This window comes from Schistocerca gregaria, chromosome 3, assembly GCF_023897955.1.
Source record: "Schistocerca gregaria isolate iqSchGreg1 chromosome 3, iqSchGreg1.2, whole genome shotgun sequence".
In the NCBI taxonomy this organism is placed as follows: domain Eukaryota; kingdom Metazoa; phylum Arthropoda; class Insecta; order Orthoptera; family Acrididae; genus Schistocerca; species Schistocerca gregaria.
The window spans coordinates 802,161,650-802,177,333 of record NC_064922.1 but is presented as its reverse complement, the minus strand read 5'-3'; positions in this window follow the sequence as shown (position 1 = coordinate 802,177,333).

The window sequence follows — 15,684 nt, the reverse complement described above, 5'->3', positions numbered from 1 at the left end:
CTGTATCTTACAGACTTCCTAAAACGTTGAATTAAAGTTATCCCACTGAAACACAAACGAGTTTCACTAGGCATGGCCTACACCTAAACAGGACTGGGAAGGGAAGATTGGTGTAGCTGATTCATGAAAGTATAGTGGGTCGATCTCAGGTCACACATGAAGATACTCCTGTTGTCATGGGTAGGAGGAGTAGGTCTTTCTTAGGATAAATCCAGACAACAGGTACCCTTGCCTAAAGAGTATCTCCAGCAGTTTAAAATATACTGAATGAACCTTTCACAAGGCAGATTTTAACGATTCAAATATCGCATATACCACATGCCACAAAGAAAGAGAAACCATTGGAAAGAGTAACATGGGACAAATCCTCCATCAAGACATGCACTCAATAAAACATAAAATACAACTATTAGAAGTAGACCTCCAATCTTTGAACTGCACAGTAGTTTGTATTACTGAGCACTGGCTTAAGAGATAGAAATCCAACAAGTAGTATATCACTGTATGAAATAGAAAACGCTTACTGCAGAACAGCTTCAAGGTGTCGAGGAACATGCATTTATATGAGAAAAGGAACCCAGTACCGTAAGTGAAGACACACACTTTGAAATATCAACTAATGAATTAACGTGAGTTGATATCACCGAGAAATTTATTAAATCTGTGTGTATATCTCCCACTGGTAGTGGGGACAATTTTTTTCAATAAATTAACAGAAGTTCTGGATAAAGTCTCAAGTACAGAGGTCAACATAACACTGTGTGGGGACATTAACTTCAACATTAATATCATAAATGAATTTAGCATACAGTCATAAATATTCTTCAAAGTTTTGGCATGTCTTAATTGGTCAATAGCGCAACAAGGGTTACTACAATGACTTCATCAGTAATTGACCATATGGCTACAAAAATGGATCGGGAATAATTTGATGTAGCTGTAAAAGATCTCAGATTATCAGACCAGCTCTGTCAAATAACAAAAATAAAATCAGTCATCTAATCATTTCCTAAACTACAAGCTTACAAACGACAACTATCAGAAATAAAAATGAAAGTTTTTTAATGGGAACTAGGCAAACAAAGCTGGGATGAAATGTATAAGAAAACCAATGTGAATAAGAAATCCTCTAAATTCTCCACATTATTTAAATTGAACTATAATAACACATTTCCCAAAGTATACATGTTTGTGTCAACATTGCACAAAAAGAGATGGATTACGGCAGGTATTAAGAAATCGTCCAAAACACTTAAATCACTCAGTCACAATGATTCATAATTCTAAAACCTGTACCATAGATAGAAAAAGATCTATAGCAAGCATCCGATTGCTGCGAAAAAGTCATTTAATGACAAAGTAAAATAATGCAGAGAATAAAAGCAAAGCAGTCTGGGATGTTATAAGAAAGGAAACGGGGAGACGCAAGCAACATAGAATAAGATTAAGGTAAGGGAGAGGGATAAGGTAATAAATGATCTAAAACACTTACCAAACTATGTAAATGAACATTTTCAAGTATTACAGAGAAGCTACAACAATAATTTCTCGAAACAAATATAACACCCATAAATAATTTTATACTAAATGCAATGATGTTACTTCCAACCACAGAAAATGAAGTCAATAAAACTAGAAAATAAAAAATAAAACTAAAAAGTAAAAAGTCAGTAGGCTTAGATGATGTACCAATGTGTGTACTAAAACAATGCATAGAGATTATACAAGGCCCCTAAACAAATATAATAAAGGAATCCTTTACATCAGGTACATTTCCAGAGCAGTTTAAACAAGCATTGTACCTTTGCTTAAGAATGCTAATGAAGAAGACTTACAAAACTACCAATCCATTTTGCTGCAGTCACCATTCTGAAAAGTAATAGAAGCAATCATCAAAGAGAGATTAATGAATTACCTGAATAAATACACTCTTTTAAGCGAATCACATTTTGGTTTGAGAAGTGGCAGAAATACAGAGTCAGCCATAGTACAATCCACAGACGCCATACTTGATGCTCTTGGTAAAGATTAGCGTGTCACACGCATTTTTTGGATCTTTCTAAGGCCTTTGTTACTGTCGACCACAAGATTTTGTTAAATAAATTAAAAAGCATTAGCAATAAGAGTGGTACCTAATGACTGGTTTCGATCATACTTAGTAGATATGGTACAAAGAGTAGAGAGAAACTTACTTCAAATAGATCCAAACAGTTAGTAAAATACATTAATATAGGGGTGACACAAGGTGGCATATTAGGACTTATACTACTCATGATATACATTAATGACTTTCCCAGTAGTGTTACTCATGGGGAAAAAATACTCTTCACTAATGACAGCAATATTATACGCAATGAGAAAACAAGAGAGCTCCTCGCAGAAAAGGCAAATGAAACTCTCAATGAAGATTATGACTGGTCAGTAAGCAATGAGGTGACATTGAACATAAAGAAAACTAAAGCCATTAATTTCAGTCTGAAGAGGGAAAATGATAATGTTAAATTAGATACAGATGGCAACTCTATAGACTGTGTAACAAATGCAGAATTTCTAGGAATGAATGTTGATTCTCAGTTGAAGTGGTGTGAACATAGAAATTTACTTGCAAACAGAATGTCATCAGCATGTTATTACCTTAGAATCCCATCATCAGAGTGTAACATGCAGGGTCTTTTAGTTATGTACTATTCATATGTACACTCAATTCTTAGCTATAGCTTTCTGCTTTGGGGAATAAATGCATAAAATATGAACACAATTTACCATCTCCAGAAAAGAACCATAAAAGTAATAACCAGAAAAAGTAGTCGTGCTCATTGTAAAGAACTGTTCAAAATACTGGCGATTTTAACAGCAACATATTAATACATTTACCAGTCAGTTGCACACATCAAAAATGTTGATAATTTCTCCATAGGCAGCTCTATCCATGACCATGGAACAAGAGGTAGACTCAACTTACACATATCAAGAAAAAATAGACATAACACTCAAAACATTAATTTCTACCAAGGAATAAAACTGTACAGCAAATTAACAAAAGTCATTAAAGAAGCTGCAAAAATACACTTATTTAAAAAGGCAGGTAAAAACTACCTATTATCAAATAGATTATATACATTGATGCGTTACTTAAATAAAATACTGTAAGTGTATCGTAAAAAATATTATAGAAATAAGTAATAATAACGAGTATAAAACACCCAACATTCCACATAGCACCTTCAAACGAAGGTTTTTGCCCTTCTTTTTTCCTTTTCCATAAATACTTCCTGCCAAGCTATGCATAGTACAACACATACACCTCTTCCTCTTTCTGAGCTTAACATCTCACTCATTGTAGAGGGATGCTGATATTTTTTCAAGATAGCAAATGGGAAGATGTGGTACAGAAAATGGCCCAGAGATCATTGGTGTGTGTTGGGGGGGGGGGGGGGGGAGGTGTATGCAGTGAATTAAGTTTTACGAAACAATGTGTGTATAGTGTATGCAGTGACTGATAATGAGATATGAGTGAAGTGTGATATTAAATTATTTAATAAGTTATTAGGAAAAAAATATTGAATAGCTGGAGTAAATCTAATGATTATCTCTAACTAGATCTCTGTAAATGTATGTGTTTACGAATTAGCTTATTTTAAATTGGTTTAAGCTTGTAAATACATTGACATGTCCTATATCCTTGCAAAAAGAGATCTACAGATGAATAAAGCTAATACTACTAATACTACTACTACACTCCTGGAAATGGAAAAAAGAACACATTGACACCGGTGTGACAGACCCACCATACTTGCTCCGGACACTGCGAGAGGGCTGTACAAGCAATGATCACACGCACGGCACAGCGGACACACCAGGAGCCGCGGTGTTGGCCGCCGAATGGCGCTAGCTGCGCAGCATTTGTGCACCACCGCCGTCAGTGTCAGCCAGTTTGCCGTGGCATACGGAGCTCCATCGCAGTCTTTAACACTGGTAGCATGCCGCGACAGCGTGGACGTGAACTGTATGTGCAGTTGACGGACTTTGAGCGAGGGCGTATAGTGGGCATGTGGGAGGCCGGGTGGACGTACCGCCGATTGCTCTACACGTGGGGCGTGAGGTCTCCACAGTACATCGATGTTGTCGCCAGTGGTCGGCGGAAGGTGCACGTGCCCGTCGACCTGGGACCGGACCGCAGTGACGCACGGATGCACGCAAAGACCGTAGGATCCTACGCAGTGCCGTAGGGGACCGCACCGCCACTTACCAGCAAATTAGGGTCACTGTTGCTCCTGGGGTATCGGCGAGGACCATTCGCAACCGTCTCCATGAAGCTGGGCTACGGTCCCGCACACCGTTAGGCCGTCTTCCGCTCACGCCCCAACATCGTGCAGCCCGCCTCCAGTGGTGTCGCGACAGGCGTGAATGGAGGGACGAATGGAGACGTGTCGCCTTCAGCGATGAGAGTCGCTTCTGCCTTGGTGCCAATGATGGTCGTATGCGTGTTTGGCGCCGTGCAGGTGAGCACCACAATCAGGACTGCATACGACCGAGGCACACAGGGCCAACACCCGGCATCATGGTGTGGGGAGCGATATCCTACACTGGCCGTACACCTCTGGTGATCGTCGAGCGGACACTGAATAGTGCACGGTACATCCAAACCGTCATCGAACCCATCGTTCTACCATTCCTAGACCGGCAAGGGAACTTGCTGTTCCAATAGGACAATGCACGTCCGCACGTATCCCGTGCCACCCAACGTGCTCTAGAAGGTGTAAGTCAACTACCCTGGCCAGCAAGATCTCCGGATCTATCCCCCATTGAGAATGTTTGGGACTGGATGCAGCGTCGTCGCACGCGGTCTGCACGTCCAGCACGAACGCTGGTCCATCTGAGGCGCCAGGTGGAAATGGCATGGCAAGCCGTTCCACAGGACTACATCCAGCATCTCTACGATCGTCTCCATGGGAGAATAGCAGGCTGCATTGCTGCGAAAGGTGGATATACACTGTACAAGTGCCGACATTGTGCATGCTCTGTTGCCTGTGTCTATTTGCCTGTGGTTCTGTCAGTGTGATCATGTGATGTATCTGACCCCAGGAATGTATCAATAAAGTTTCCCCTTCCTGGGAGTGTATTTCTCGGTTATACAAAACGTGCTGATCTTTTTGAACTTTTTCGATGTAATCCGTCAATCCTACCTGGTAAGGATCCCACACCGTTCAGCAGTATTCTAAGAGTAGACGGACAAGCTTAATGTAGAGCGTATCCTTAGCAGAGCTGTTACATTTTCTAAGTGTCCCGCCTTTCCCATAACACTTTATGCGAGTAAAGACATAGTTGTGTTTCACAAGAACTATGTTCGCTAAGACGTTTTCACTGATGGTCAATAAACCGTTTTCTTCGAGGTAACTCATAATGTTCGAACACAATGTATGTTCCAAAATTCTGCTGCATATCGACGTTAATAGTATTGGTCTGTAATGTAGTGGATTACTTCTACAATGTTGCTTAGATACTGGTGTGACCTGCGCAACTTTCCACTCGTTGGATACGGATCTTTCGTCGAGCGAAGGGTCGTATATGATTGTTAACTATGGAGCTAATGCATCAGCATACTCTGAAAATAGCCTAATACACTCCTGGAAATGGAAAAAAGAACACATTGACACCAGTGTGTCAGACCCACCATACTTGCTCCGGACACTGCGACAGGGCTGTACAAGCAATGATCACACGCACAGCACAGCGGACACACCAGGAACCGCGGTGTTGGCCGTCGAATGGCGCTAGCTGCGCAGCATTTGTGCACCGCCGCCGTCAGTGTCAGCCAGTTTTCCGTGGCATACGGAGCTCCATCGCAGTCTTTAACACTGGTAACATGCCGCGACAGCGTGGACGTGAACCGTATGTGCAGTTGACGGACTTTGAGCGAGGGCATATAGTGGGCATGCGGGAGGCCGGGTGGACGTACCGCCGAATTGCTCAACACAAGGGGCGTGAGGTCTCCACAGTACATCGATGTTGTCGCCAGTGGTCGGCGGAAGGTGCACGTGCCCATCGACCTGGGACCGGACCGCAGCGACGCACGGATGCACGCCAAGACCGTAGGATCCTATGCAGCGCTGTAGGGGACCGCACCGCCACTTCCCAGCAAATTAGGGACACTGTTGCTCCTGGGGTATCGGCGATGACCATTCGCAACCGTCTCCATGAAGCTGGGCTACGGTCCCGCACACCGTTAGGCCGTCTTCCGCTCACGCCCCAACATCGTGCAGCCCGCCTCCAGTGGTGTCGCGACATGCGTGAATGGACTGACGAATGAAGACGTGTCGTCTTCAGCGATGAGAGTCGCTTCTGCCTTGGTGCCAATGATGGTCGTATGCGTGTTTAGCGCCGTGCAGGTGAGCGCCACAATCAGGACTGCATACGACCGAGGCACACAGGGCCAACACCCGGCATCATGGTGTGGGGAGCGATCTCCTACACTGGCCGTACACCTCTGTCGACCGTCGAGGGGACACTGAATAGTGCACTATACATCCAAACCGTCATCGAACCCATCGTTCTACCATTCCTAGACCGGCAAAGGGAACTTGCTGTTCCAAAAGGGCAATGCACGTCCGCATGTATCCCGTGCCACCCAACGTGCTCTAGAAGGTGTAAGTCAACTACCCTGGCCAGCAAGATCTCCGGATCTGTCCCCCATAGAGCATGTTTGGGACTGGATGAAGCGTCGTCTCACGCGGTCTGCACGTCCAGCACGAACGCTGGTCCAACTGAGGCGCCAGGTGGAAATGGCATGGCAAGCCGTTCCACAGGACTACATCCAGCATCTCTACGATCGTCTCCATGGTAGAATAGCAGCCTGCATTGCAGCGAAAGGTGGATATACACTGTACTAGTGCCGACATTGTGCATGCTCTGTTGCCTGTGTCTATGTGCCAGTGGTTCTGTCAGTGTGATCATGTGATATATCTGACCCCAGGAATGTGTCAATAAAGTTTCCCCTTCCTGGGACAATGAATTCACGTTGTTCTTATTTCAATTTCCAGGAGTGTAGATATAGAGCCTGGTCCAGAATACTTGCTTTTATTAAGTGATTTAAGTTGCTTTACTACTCCGAGGATATCTACTTCTACGTTACCCATGTTGTCAGGTGTTCTTGCATCGAATTCTGGGATGTTTACTTCGTCTTCTTTTGTGAAGGAATCTCTTGAGTTTGTGTTTACTTAATCTGTTTTTGGCAGCACTTTCTTCCATAGTGTCTCCATTTCGATCGCCAACAGAATTTGATTGCTTTCTCCCTAGCATACTTCACGTATGACTCGAATCTCTTTGGATTTTTTGCCAGATTTCGAGACTAAGCTTCGTTGTAGAAACTATTATAACTGTCGTTCTCACCATGTCCTAAGAGTATTTGCCAGTGGAGCAATAAAGAAAACGTTCGTGGAATGTTTTTGTCGATGTTGGTGTAGACAGTTAGCGCATCATTCGTTCATAGTTCACTGTTGAGATATGTATTAACGATCTGATTTGCGGTGTGTTGCTTATAACATTATGTAAAATTTTTGTTTATAGCTTAATTGCCTAAATGAGTGGGCAATCAGATTAATTCCCATATCTAACATACCATGTAAACTAATGCATACATCCACCCTTCTTGCCAATCAAGCTATAAATAGTACTTTGACATAATGTTGTAAACTGCAAACAGAGCATCAGGTGTTTAAATCATATATCAACTGTGAACTATGAACACATGATGTATTGTATTTTACAACAATTATTCATTCACAATTGTAAACATTATGTAACAAATGTTTTGCTAAACGGTAATATGTAACAACGATTTTACAGCAAGAAAATAAAAAATAACCCACTGTAGATAGCACAAAAAGATCTGAAACATGTGTGGGTGAAGCAAAACAGAAAATGGTATTTTCGATAAGGCGGAATTCCTCGTTTTATTTTCATAACAAGCACGGACGTAAGAAGAAGAACTGCAGCACCACAGGATGAGTGTCAGAAAGCTTCCTAGACAGTGTTTCTGCAAGCTGTGACTTCCGCCTCTCGCAACAAAAACTGATCCCACTCTGTTCCAGTCAGTAACGGATGGACATGTTTAATGCCAATATGGAACCACGACACAGTCATGCATTCTAATGTGCTGTTACTGGAGATGAAGAGGGTATATTTAAGGCTGTTAAAAGCTTATACCCATACCTTAGCCGTTACAAACTGGCATCAGTCCAGCCAGCCACCGAATTTCACATGTGTAAGCATCATGTTCTTTTTCATACTGCGGTTTATATGTTATTTATTTATTAACATTACTGAGCGATCCACCACCTTGGTAACTATAGAGTGTAGCTTGCCATTACAAACTAGACAGCTTTCAGAATTTTCGTGTTTTTAAATTAAATTCTTAATTGAAAAATAAACAAAAAACACAAGATATTTAAATACAGTTTTGGAAAGGAAGGGAATAACAATTTTGCTATATTCTTAAGGAGAAATGGTAACTGATACGAAAGAGCACCCTTCACGTGGCTATTTCAGGCGGGTGGGTTTCGGTAAATACTTTGAGCCTGCCCCACCTGACTCACTATATTCTGTTCTACTATAGCTACTGCTGTATCTATATATGTTACCATATTAACTCTACACGATTTGTGTGTAAGGTATGACAGTACTATTAGTTACTACCGTGGCTTCCTTCACATAACTGTGCCGTAAGAGCGAGAGGTGCCTCTGGAGGTGACCTCGAGCCTCGTATTCCCGAAGGGCGCTTCTTATCAATGTTCTGCGCTCGTGGTAGTGTATTTACGTCGTATTATACTGCATATGAACGTTTATGTACAATTTAATAATATCGCACGTTTTACAAAAAAAAGTGGTTCAAATGGCTCTGAGCACTATGGGACTTAATATCTGAGGTCATCAGTCCCCTAGAACTTAGAACTACTTGAACCTAACTAACCTAAGGACATCACACACATCCATGCCCGAGGCAGGATTCGAACCTGCGACCGTAGCGGTCTCGCGGTTCCAGATTGTAACCACTCCTGCAGGCGCTCGTTTTACAGTTTGCATCTTATGAATATCACAAATTATGCAATTACATGTTTGGAAATAATCATTAAAAGAAAGAAATTTTTTCACTTGCACGGTCACGAAAATTCTTTGTTTTATTTCCATTACTGCCTTATTTCTACATTCCATGTGATTACTTGTAATACTGTGGCATTCGTATGATTTGCCTCTATGCCGTTTATGTATGTGGTGGTACTGGAGTGTTCATAGCATCTGTTTCCATATCAATGTTTGATTCTCGCCTGTCCCATACATCATGTAATGTGTGTTTCAGATAGCGATCTTTTATTTCGTCGTTGCTGCACGTAACTGTTCTTTAGTTCTATTAATATTTCATCAGTGATGCTATTAATCATGGTGCAGTTGATTGGGTCTCTTAGAGCTTGCCTTATGTCTTCGATTTCTGACTTCGCCCTTACATGTGTAAGTGTGCCACGTTTTAGCGTTATGTGTTCTGTGGACCCATGTTGATCACATTGACGGATGCCACTTTAGCTAAGGCCAAAGTGCTGTAGGTGTGTATGGGAAGAGCCATAACCATACCGCGAATTGGGTCAAAACGTCTGAGTCTCAACCGGTTCCAGTTGTTCGGGAACTGGTCAGATGTTTCCCATACTTTTTGCCATGTCACAGCATCTAAAAGATTTAATTGTCGTTTTCCTGTAATGTGATCCCCTGGTAACTCACACACCTTATCCAGTCTTCTTTGGGACAGTATGCTGCTGCTCTGTGTGTAATGGTTATGTCAATGTGGTACGTTTGAAGTACGAAACATGTCGCCTGCATGGAAGTGCTGTTAAAAGCCCCTGACTTCCTGAGCAATACACTTCTTAGTCGACGCCTTACAATAGCTTTTTATGTCGTGAGTGGCAGTCGGTGTGCCCGGGGACTTGCTGCGAAACACATAAATTCAAAGCGCCCTCTATGATGAATTCGCAATGTCTGCAATGGCCGTCTGTAGTGAGCTGAGTTTAGCTTGGCGAGTTTGTGCTTTTGTCTTCTCACTTTTCCAGTTGTGCTTTTTCTAGGTGTTTCCCTAGATATCTTGTTGCTATTTTCCTCTGTATGCTAGTGTTGTTTAGCCTAATGGTGGCGTTTCTATGCAAGGCACTTTTGATCAGTAAATAGAAGGAGCTGTGCAGCCTTGCTTTCGAGTTACACTATCAAGTTTGGTGAGTCCTGTATTATTCCTAGCACGCAGTTAATTGCATCGACAATTGAGCTTTTCGGCCGAAAACCATACCGATGTGGACTAAGGCCGAAGAGCTTCCAGTGTGAGTGTAGCCTATTAAATAGGAGCCTCTCTTGCACCTTAGCCGAAGTGTTCAAGACGCAAATTGACCCATAACGCTTCTTCCCAACCTAGAGGTAACTACCCCCTGAGGTGTAAAACGAAATTTTCTAATCGGAAAAAATAAACAACTCTATTCTGTTCGTCACAAAACTAAATTACTGTCAAAAAATCATTAGTAATACCACAATCTTTTAAGACTCGGATATTACTTACCTAAGTTATCTTTAATTCATTTTTCTTAATTAGAAGCATAAGTGCAGCGGAAGTGACAGGTTCCTCTCGTAGTCCACCAATTACACACATAGGCTGCACTTTGTCCATTATATCGCTGATGATAAAACGTAACATAAACGTAATGCTAAATATACCACAGAAATATATTTTTCCAAGTTGTAGATAGTACCTGCAGCAATCCAGAAATTGACTCATTAATCGCTTCAAAACAGATAAATATGTCATTTGACAGCACAGCAGAGTATTAACAGCATAAAGACTACTATTATGCTGTACACATTATTATTATTGTTATTATTATTATTACTGCTACTATTAGTGACTGTGGTCAGACACAAAGTATTAACAGCATGAAGTCTTCCAATTTCTAACAATTCAGAAGTAAGCATTCATCAAGTGATTTACGAATAGTGTATATAATGCACACATTTCAGCTAGGCTGTTTTTAATTGGGATTGTAGTGCGCAGGTCAAGCAAATGCCGTATTGGGTAGGAGTAATGCAAGAGAAGTACGTTTGCAAACAAGTGTCTATTCGCCCAGTGATTAGTTTGCTTTCTTAAATGAAAAGGACTTGTGGACAGCGCTTGCGATAGACTCACTCCCACACACACACACACACACACACACACACACGCACACACACACACACACACGCACACAAACTAAATGTCATTCATCATTTTAAAAATAAAAGTTTTCCAAGAAAAGCATTTCGTTCTACAGTTTACTTACGTGCTAAGTTGTTAATAAGGTGGGGAAGGGGGTTGGGGGATACAGATGGCTAGTGGTGGGGGAGAGCGGGGGTACTAGCTGATGCCTAACGGCACTCATGGATAATGGTCTAAGGAAGGCTGGGAACCATTGGCCTGTAAGTCTTTTGGTCTGTCGTGTCCAGATCATCTGATTTTTTGATGTTTACTACGTTCACTCTTTTCGGCATACAGGGACCCAGCGTTGCAGCAGTGCTGCATTTATTAGCTGTGTTAGAAAGGGGTGACCTACGCAACAGTATTTTTTAGTGTTTCTGAGTGTATGTCATCTGAACCGGGAGTCGGCTGATTTCTTAATTGTTTCATTGCTAACGCTATCTCTTATTGAAAAAGTGGGACAGTAATGGGGCCATTATTTCTAGGGGTCATCCATTTGTCTTCTTAAGTCCGTGTGATGTAGCGGGTCGGTCGCCTCTTCGTCATCGGGGAGGAGCTCATTCAGCAGATATTTTGAATGTAATTTTAATGATGTGTTTTGAGTCAGTGAATTATTAATAGGTGTATCCTTTTGTGTTTCTTGTACCGGTGTATATTAGTACGTCTGTTCCTTGTTTTTTCTGTTCCTTGTTTTTCTGTATGTGAGACGAATATGTGTTGGTATCACACTATTTTGTGTTTGTTTTCGGATTATTTTATTACATTCCTCCTTACATTGATAGAAAACGTCCTAGTTCTGCTGTAACACTGGTAGCAGAGATCCGGTCTGAAAGACTGTCCGCTGGAACACTTAGTGTTTTATCTGCCTTCCTACGTGGTAGTAAGAGGCTGCCTGCACACACATGTCGTCTATGTAATCAGTGATGTTAGAATATATTTGATGTATTATGTCACACATTTCTAGATCTGTTAATTACTTTGTATCCGCATTTTGTCGCCAGGAGAATGCTCGCCGCCAATCTGTCGTTTTATTTGATGCAGACTTACGTTTGCGCTTACGTGTATTGAATCTTTGCATATCTGTACCTGAATTTAGCGAGTGCTTTAGTGTCTGACCATTTTAGTTGCACTACGTGATAGTGAACTTTGCCAGTAATGTAATATTCACCTTGGTCTATTTCCATCTCGTTCAGTTGTTTGTAGGTATTGCAGTCAGAGCCCCAAGCCTTAGCGCATGTCATGTTCCTACATTTGCATGGCACATATACAACTACGGATTTCCTTCGTCATTTAGATTTCTTGTGTCCCGACTTTGCATATTTTCCAGAGACTTGCTTCTTTTCGCAACGTTTTGTGGGTTGACCTAGGCCCCAGCAAATGCTAAGGACGCGAACTGAATGTAGACTCTTTCCCTTTGCAGCACCAGAAAACGAACTGTTGGAGTGCCTTCCAGGATATTATTAACTTTTTGTCGACTTTTTGGGCCTGTTTTGAACTTGATTTTTACTTCCTCGCACAACTCATCCGTGGAGATACGTCCGTTTCAGTTGATCTCATATAGTCCTGTACAGCTAGAGTAGTGGTGACTAAATACACTGCAAGGAGAGGTTGGAATTTCGCCAGATCTTCACATGTAATATCTTTAGCTGGGCCGTCTTTTTTGTGATTTTCCTTTTATATGCTTGTGTTTCCGTTTCTAAGTTGTGTGTGTTTGCTGTGGATCCGACTGCGTTTATTTTTACTTTGTCATGTCTGGGATTTATTGTTGTACTGACTGTGTCACTCATATCCTTGACATCTTCAAAGTCTTCCGATTTTAAAAAGACAACACTCGGCTGTACACAGCACATCGTACGAGAAGTGTAAACATCCACTTGAGGTCCTGTTTTGAGTATCCTATTCGTGACCTAACAGTCAACATTAAGTAGTGCAAACGCAAAGCCGTGATATCAAAGCCATTCTTTCCCTTTCTTTATTAAGCCATATTCCGTCTGTCTGCTAAAACCATCAGGCGGACGGAAGGACAGAGAAGTGGCAGTCACTTTCTAACTAGCCAGTAATAGAAAAATCTTGGAGAAACATGCTTGAGAAAAGACTCGTGGGTTTCTGTCATGGTGAGACTTATTCCAGCGTCATCAGCCAGCGGCCGCTTGATACAGTGCGGCGTCCACCCAAGTGATCGAGATGCATAGAGCATACGATCTCGAGAAGACTTTCTCCGCTCAAATTAGCAAGTATGGCATTACGTAACATTGAATATCTTATATTAGTATGTTTCAGTATTGCTCTGTGTGGATTATGTGTGGCATGTTGCCACATGCGTATTTAACTATGGTCTTAATTTGTTCAAGTTTGTAGTATAGTTCGTGCCATGACAACCTGCATGTTTGACGTTATGAGGAGGGTCGTTTTCACATTAGAAAACAGGGTCTAAACCAGAGTAACTCTTTGTCTACTTTTTGGGCCGGTTTTGAACTTAATAAAAGGATGAGAGGAGGAAAGGCAATTCTGAATAGCTATGCCCTGTGTGAAGTGACTGCTATCGAGAAATTCAGTTTATAGCATTTGAAATGCGATCATTTTCAGATAAATTAATCACCACATTCAAGGAGACAACAGGCATTAATCAAGTATGTTTCTTCGATTTAATACTATGGTCAATGACAGCGTACCCGATAACTAGGAAGTGTGGCGACCAATCAACCTATGTGTGACACTTGCCATCAATAGTCATAGTGAGGTTAAAATACAGGAAGGAGAGTTGCTGTACGACATCTCGTCGAAAACAAGATTGGACGTGAAACACAATCTCGAAGGAAGGATGGTGGTGGAAGTTGTAAGTGCCCTTCCATAGGATTCATCCTGTCTTTTGCTGTAATAAATTTCAGTAGGTCACCGTAAACAGTAAACCGCGCAGCCTGATTGCGATTTGAAGAACCGTATCGTAACTTCATCAGGAAAAAATAGTGTGTAAGTCAAAATAAACATTATCTCAAATGATGTCCTGTATGTATCCACAAAATACACTCAAGCGCCAAAGAAATTGGTACAGGCATGTGTGTTAACATACAGAGATATGTAAACAGGTCGAATAAGGATAATAAGGCGCTGCGGTCGGCAACACATAGAAGATAGAAAGTGTCTGGCGCAGTTCTTAGGTACCTTACTGCAGCTACAATAGTAGCTTAACAAAATTTAAGTGAGGTCGAACGTAGTGCTATAGTCAGCGCTCGAGCGATGTGACAGAGCATCTTCGAGACATGGATGCAGTGACGATTTTCCCGTACGACCATTACACGAGTATACCGCGAATATCAGGAATCCGATAAAAAATCAATATTCGACATCACTGTGGCGGGAAAAAGATCCTGCAAGAACGAGACGACGACTGAAAGGAATCGTTCAATGTGAGAGAAGTGCAACCTTTCCGCAAATTGATACAGATTTCAATTCTGGGACATCAGTAAGTGTCAGAGTGCGTAACATTCAACGAAATAACATCGATATGGGCCTTAGGAACCGAAGGCCCACTCGTGTTCTATTGATGACTGCACGGCACAAAGCAATATGCCTTTCCTGGACCCCTCAACACCGACATTGGGCTATCGATGACTGGAAACACGTTGCCTGGTCGGACGAGACTCGTTTCAAATTGTATCGAGCGGATGGACGTGCACGGGTATGCGGACAACAGCATGAATCCATGGACTCGGCATTTCAGCAGGGGACTATTCATGGTGGTTGAGGCTCTGTAATGGTGTGGGACATGTGCGGCTGGAGTGATATGGAATCCCCGATATGTGTAGATATGAGTCTGACAGGTGAGCGTACGTAAGCATCCTTTCTGATCATCTGAATCCATCCATACCCATTGTGCGTTCAGACAGAGTTGGGCAATTCCAACCGGACAATGCGGCACCCTACAAATCGAAATAGGGGTAATACAGGAGTTAGGTTTAATAATGAATAGGAAAATAGGAATGCGGTAAAGCTACTACAAACAGCATAGTGAACGCATTATTGTGGCCAAGACAGATACGAAGCCCACACCTACTATAGTAATACAAGTTTATATGCCAACTAGCTCTGCAGATGACAAAGAAATTGAAGAAATGTACGATGAAATAAAAGAAATTATTCAGATAGTGAAAGGTGACGAAAATTTAATAGTCATAGGTGACTGGAATTCAGTTGTGGGAAAAGAGAGAGAAGGAAACGTAGTAGGTGAATATGGATTGGGGAAGAGAAATGAAAGAGGAAGCCGCCTGCTAGAATTTTGCACAGGGCACAACTTAATCATAGCTAACACTTGGTTTAAGAATCATGAAAGAAGGTTGTATACACGGAAGAACACTGGAGATACTGAAAGGTAACAGATAGATTGTATAATGGTAAGACAGAGATTTAGGAACCAGGTTTTAAATTGT